General features: G+C 41.7%; 1 pseudogene; it reads left to right on the top strand.

The window, feature by feature from the left end:
- The first annotated feature begins 3,868 nt into the window (after positions 1-3,868).
- LOC121039993 (elongation factor 1-alpha 1-like) lies at positions 3,869-5,641 on the top strand (annotated as a pseudogene).
- Positions 5,642-6,962: the final 1,321 nt, after the last annotated feature.

Below are 6,962 nucleotides of genomic sequence, written 5' to 3'. Positions count from 1 at the left end.
TTGGCTTCCCAGCTAAAATGAAACATTTTGGTGGTTTCTCCTGAAAAATCATAGAGTCCAAAACTGCCAGGAGTGGGAGGACCTTGGAAACACCTAGCTCAAATCTCAGATATCAACCGAGGAACTGAAGCCCAGAAAGCAATAAGCAGTGAGTCCCCCAAGGCTATATGGGAAATTATGAAGACTGTCACTCTATCATTATGTGTAGTAATTAGTGGTACCTGCCCACAACCCACACAACTGCAGCCCCCAAAGAGCCCTCTCCATTCCTGATTACAAAGCATTTCCTCTTCCTCATCTCCTTCATTGTTTGAACCACACAACTCCTGCAAAATCGGTTGGGTAGGTGATCTCAGTGCCCCCACTTTATTGAGTAGGGAACTGGGGCTCAGAGAGCCCAAGCTGCAAGTCCCAGGGATGGAGGAAGTCTCCTCAGAATCCAGACTCCATGTTCATTCCCCTCACCATACTGCACCTGGCCCTTTTGCCCTTTGCTCACAAGAGAGTTGTATGCCAGCAAGGACTAGGATGATCGAGCCAATGCTCTGTCACCATGGCAGCACATTGCCAGGTGGCTGATGGGGTAAGAGCTCCACAGACCTGCAAGAGGAAAGGTTGCAGGAAAAGCTGCACTGGGTCCAGGGCTACGAGAGTGAACAGGCAGGCAGCAGCTCTCAGACTCACCAACCATCAGCCAGGTGCTTGACTTTATTTAAGAAAATTATTTTTCATTTGGTCTCATGGGCAATGGACCATGTCCTGCCTTTTTAAAACGAGATTGGGAAGCTAGAGCTGACCTGACACATCCCTCCGATTTTCCTATGCACACTTAAACATTCTGCCAAAACTAATATCTTTATTCCTAAAACCTTCAATTCATGTAGGGCAAGCAGCGTCTGCCTGTGCTGTATGGAGCATGCACTTCAGCCTTTATATTACCCAGAGGAATGAGCTGCTATTATGAAATCATTAAATTAATAACTTGGTAATATAGGCAGATATATAAAACAATCTGTTCATAGAACAAAAGAAATTACTACGTTCCAAACATTCATAATTTAATTTAACAGCAAATTAAAGTAGCATACATAATTTTAGCCTCAAAATGTCAATAGTATTATGTAAATAGAGTACCGAGTCCTATTGTTCTGTGTGTGTGTGTGTGTGTGTGTGTGTGTGTGTGTGTGTGCATGCGCACGCATGCACATACACACATACAGGTGTGTAGTTGTGAGTGTTAAATGAGGGCGGGGTGCAGGGCTGACATTTACCTCCTGTAGGCCTCTTTTCTTCACGACAGAGAAGCAATTGACAGAAATAGATGAGGTGCCCAGCTTTTAATTAAGAATGTATTAAACATTCAAAGAGCTGTAGAGGGAAAGCTAGTGAGGCGCTCTGCTGGCTGCCAGGAGTGGATGCTGAGCAAACAGTAAGAACTGCAGAGGAGACAGATCCGGGGGGCTGTGCCAGGGCTACCTCGGGAAGGGTGAGTGTCAAAGGCCACCAGGCCTAGAACATGGGACCTTAGACAGGAGACAAATCTTACAAGTATGGAGATGAACCCATGGAAAGACAGGCTGCTGGCTAGCATGGAATTATCCCAGGGAAATGACCAGGACAGGGGAGGTCTTCCCCTGCCCCAGCATCTGACAAGAACTAGCCCTCCCATCCCTGAGCTCTAAGGTGGGTAAAGTAAGCCAGAGAGACCCTGGCCTATTCTGGCCAACTCCACAAACCACCTGCCTTGTGTGAACTGAAAGGAACAAGGCTAGTATGAGGCTGTGTGAGGGACAGGAGTCACTCCATGGCAGGAGTTCCTGACCCCTCTTCCTGGCAGGTGTCAGGCAGTGGTCCCTGTTAAAGGAGAAAGAGTACAAAGGCTTCCTATGTGAGGCTTCACCCAAGCTTTTCTCACCTCTGAGGAGTCATACCTGTTTCTGTTCCCATGAATTGTTTTCTAGGGACAATGGATAGCCCAGAGTCATGGACTTGCAATGCTGCAAGGGACGTGTGAAGTCAGTGAGTTCAGTCCTGCTTCAAAACAACACAATACACACATGTGCATACACAGAATTTGGGATATAATTTCAGGGATTCACATATCCTGTTGATGAACCCAAAGTGAAGAATCTCTGGTTTGGCTGAAGACATTCATTAAGCATGGAACTATATGTATAAAGAGTAATATATATCTAGTACCAAAGGTATGAGACAGAGAGTAAGACAGGAATTCACAGAAGGCTTCCTGGAGGAGGGAAAACACTTGAACTTGAAGGATGGTTAAGCCTTAGATAAGGAGATAAGAGGAAGAATACATGGAATGAAAATTTAAAAAGAAAGAAAGAGACAGAGAGAGAGGAAGGAAAGAAGAAAGGGAGGGAGGGAGGAAGGGATAAAGAGAGACAAAAAGAAAGAAAAAAAAAACAATGAAAGAATGAAAGAAAAAGTAAGCCTGAATGCATGAAGGACAATTAGTCTTCCATGGATGAGGGTAGGAGAGGAAAGAAGGCATCCTATGGGGAAAGACCCTGTATAAGACAGGTCTATAAACAAAAGCATATAAAACATTTATCTTCTTAGATATATTTATTTTCTGTGCATGTGAATAGTGAACTAGAGGAGAAAAGATTAGAACCAGGTAATCCAGTGAATAAACCATTCTAGTAGTTTAGGGGTGAGGGGAGCAGCAACAAGACTAAGTCTAAATAGGTGTGGGAAGGAGGGGACAGGAAGACACATTATGAAGATAACCTTGACAGGACTTTGGAATGGTTGGAGGATCTATCTTTACAGGCCAGCTACTGTAACAAAACCCACAGAATCTAAATGGCTTAACACCAAAGGTTTATTTCTCACTCACATCACGGTATGATGTGGGTGAATGGAGAGACTTGATCCATGCAGTCATTCAGGGACCCATGTCCCTTCTACCTTGTGGCTCCAACATAGTCCACATTGTCCTCCCCTGGATGTGTCTCCACTCCACATATGGCAGGAAGATGAGGGAATAGAGACAGCATGAAGAGTTTTATAGAAGCTTTTACTGCCAGCCCAGAAGGTAGTTAACATACCCCTGCCCGTGTTTTTTTGGCCAGAGCTCATTCATGCACCTGCTGGAAGACTGCGAAATGTAGTCTAGCTACCCAGGAGGATAAGGGAAACAATTTCCCAGTTTCTATAGCTGCCAATGAAGAGAGAGGGAGAGGGAGTCAAGAATGAGTACTTTCAGGCCTAGGAACCAGAAGATTAATGGTATCACTGATACACATAAGAAAATTCAAAAGGGAAGCTACAAGGATCTAAAGCTTGGCATTGTACATCCATATGCCTAGTAATTAACCCAACAGAATAATAAAGTAGATTTGCTCAGACATACAGTTGCAACATTATCCCAGAAGCTTAGCATAACAATCTGACTCTTTCTTATATGATACAAGAAGTAACATGGTACAAGAAGTAACATATGACACAAAAAACATTGGCAACAAGTTTTAATTTAGCCTTCCTCAAACCTAAGAAATGTAATGTTATCAAAGGGCACTATTAAGAGAGTAAAAGGGCAACCCACAGAATGAGAGATAATATTTGCAAATTACCAGATAAGGGACTAATGTACAGAATATATAAAGAACTCCTACACCTCAACAACAAAAAACAAACAACCCTATTCAAAACATGGACAAAGGACTCAAATAGACATTTCTCCAAAGAAGATATACAAATAGCCCATAAGTACAAGGAAGGATTCTCAACACCACTAATCATTAGAGAAATATAAATCAAAACCAATGAGAAATCACTTCACACCATTTGGATGGCTATTATTAAAAACAAAACAAAACAGTTTTTTTCATAACTAATTGGCCACAACAACACAGGTGTCATGAAAACCACCACTAAAACTAAATCAAAATGAGAAAGGTAAAAACTCCTATCAACATCCCCATCATTGGACACGTAGATTCGGGCAAGTCTACCACTACTGGCTATGTGATCTATGAATGTGGTGGGATTGACAAAAGAACTACTGAAAATTTTGAGACTGAGGCTGCTGACATGGGAAAGACTCCTTCAAGTATGCCTTGTTCTTGAAAGCTGCACATGAACGTGGTGTCACCATTGATATTGCCCTGTGGAGATTCAAGACCAGCAGGTTTTATGTGACCATCACTGATGCCAGGAAGACACAGAGACTTTATCAAAAACGTGATTACAGGCACATCTCAGGCTGACCATGCTGTCCTGTTGCTGCTGGTGTGAATTTGAAGCATGTGTCTCCACATAGGGGCAGACCTGTGAGCATGCCTTTCTGGCTTACACATGAGTGTGAAACTAATTATTGGTGTTAACAAAATGGATTCCACTGAGCCACCATACAGCCATAAAAGATACGAGGAAATCGTTAAGGAAGTCAGCACCTACATTAGGAAAATTGGCTACAACCAACATAGTAGCACTTGTGCCACTTTTTGGTTGGAATGGTGACAATATGCCAAATGCTGACTTGCCCTGGTTCAAGGGATGGAAAGTCCCCCATAAAAATGGAAATACCGGTGGAACCTCACTGCTTGAAGCTCTAGATTGCATTCTGCCACCAACTCGTCCAACTGAGGAGACTTTGCCCCTCCAGGATGTCCATAAAATTGGTGATATTGGTACTGTCCCTGGGGGCCAAGTGGAGACTGGTATTCTCAAACCTGGCATGGTGGACACCTTTGCTTTAGTCAGTGTTACAACTGAAGCAAAGTTTGTTGAAGTGCACCACGAGGCTTTAAGTTAAGCTCTTCCTGGGTACAGTGTAGGCTTCAAGGTCAACAACGTGTCTGTCAAAAATGTTTGTCTTGGTACTGTGGCTGGTAACAGCAAAAATGACCCACCAATAGAAGCAGCTGGCTTCACAGCTCAGGTGATTATCCTGAACTATCCAGGCGAAATCAGTGCTGGATATGCACCTATACTCACACTGCTCACAAATTTGCTGAGCTGAAGGAGATTGATCATCACCCTGGGAAGAAGCTGGAAGATGGCCACAAGTCCTTGAAATCTGGTGGTGCTGCCATCGTTGATATGGTTCTTGGCAAGCCCATGTGTGTCGAGAGCTTCTCTGACTATCCTCCTCTGAGCCATTTTGCTGTTCATGACATGAGACAGATGGTTGCTGTAGGTGTCATCAAAGCAGTGGACAAAAAGGCAGCTGAAGCTGGCAAGGTCACTAGAAAGCTCAGAAACCTAAATGAGTATTATTCCCAATACCTGCCTCCTCAGTTTTAATCAGTGGTAAAAGAATGGTCTCAGAACTATTTGTGTCAATTGACCACTTAAGTTTAATAGTAAAAGACTGGTTAATGATAACAGTGCATCTAAAACCTTCAGAAGAAAAGGAGAATGGTGTGTGTGTGTGTGTGTGTGTGTGTGGCAATTTAAGTTATTAGTTTTTTAAATCAGTACTTTTTAATGGAAACAACTTGACCAAAAATCTGTCACAGATTTTTGAGCCCCATTAAAACAAAAGTTTAGTGAGAAAAACAAAACAAAATATAACAAGTAACATCTTGGTGAGGATGTGGAGAAATCAAACCCTTGTGCATTGCTGGTTGGAATGCAAAATGATGTAACTGCTATGAAAAACCAAATAGTGGTTTTTAAAAAAATTAAACATGTATTTACAATGTGATCCAGCAATTCCACTTCTAAATATATACACAAAAGAACTGAAGGCAAGGATATGAGTAGGTATTTGTATGCCCATGTTCATAGCAACAGTAACCAAAAGGTGGAAGCCACCCAAATATCCATTGACAGATGAGTAGATAAACAAAATGTGGTTGATGTATACAATAGAATATTATTCAACCTTTAGAAGGGAGGAGATTTGAACACATGCTACAATATGGATGGTCCTTGAAGACATAGGCTAAGTGAAATAAACCAGTCACAAAAGAACAAATATTCTAGGACTTCATTTACATGAGGCTCCTAGAGCAGTCAAATTCATAGAGACAGAAAGTAGAATGGGAGATGCCAGGAGCTGGGAGGTGGAGGAATGGGGAGTTAGTGTTCAATGGGTACAGAGTTTCAGTTTGGGAAGATAGAAAGTTCTGGAGAGGGCTGATGCTGATGGTTGCACAACAATGTGGATGTGCTTAATGCACTGAACTGTCTGCTTTAAAATGGTTAGTAAATTTTATGTTATGTATATTTTGCCATAATTTTTAAATCCCAGTGTAGTTAGCATGTAATGTTATATTAGTTTCAGGTATATGATATAGTGATTCAACAATTCTATACATTACTCAGTGCTCATCATGACAAGTGTACTCTTAATCCCCTTCACCTGTTTCACCCATCCCCCCACTTACCTCCCCTCTAGCAAACACCAGTTTATTTTCTATATTTATGAGTCTGGCTTTTTTGCTTCTTTCTTTTTCTTTGTTCATTTGTTTTGTTTCTTAAATTTCACTTATGAATTAAATCATGTGGTATTTGTCTTTCTCTGACTGACTTATTTCACTTAGCATCATACTCTCTAGATCCATCCATGTTGTTGCAAATGGCAAGATTTCATTCTTTTCATGGCTGAGTAACATTTTGGGGTGTGTGTGTGTGTGTGTGTGTGTGTGTGTACACCACATCTTCTTTATCCATTCCTTTATCAGTGAACACTTGGGTCACTTCCATATCTTGGCTATTATAAATAATGCTGCTATAAACATAGTGGTACATATATCTTTCAAATTAGTGCTTCCATTTTCGTTGGGTAAATACCCAGTAGTGGAATTATTAGTGCATATGGTAGTTCTATTTTTAAGTTTTTGAGGAACCTCCATACTGTTTTCCACAGTGGCTGCACCAGTTTGCATTCCCACCAGCAGTGCACAATGGTTCCTTTTTCTCCACATCCATGCCAACACTTGTTTCTTGTGTTTTTAATACTAGCCATTCTGACAGGTGTGAAGTGATAG

Source organism: Herpailurus yagouaroundi, unplaced genomic scaffold (assembly GCF_014898765.1).
Source record: "Herpailurus yagouaroundi ecotype Mexico unplaced genomic scaffold, PumYag 181, whole genome shotgun sequence".
NCBI lineage: Eukaryota > Metazoa > Chordata > Mammalia > Carnivora > Felidae > Herpailurus > Herpailurus yagouaroundi.
This window is presented reverse-complemented; position numbering and strand designations above follow the sequence as displayed.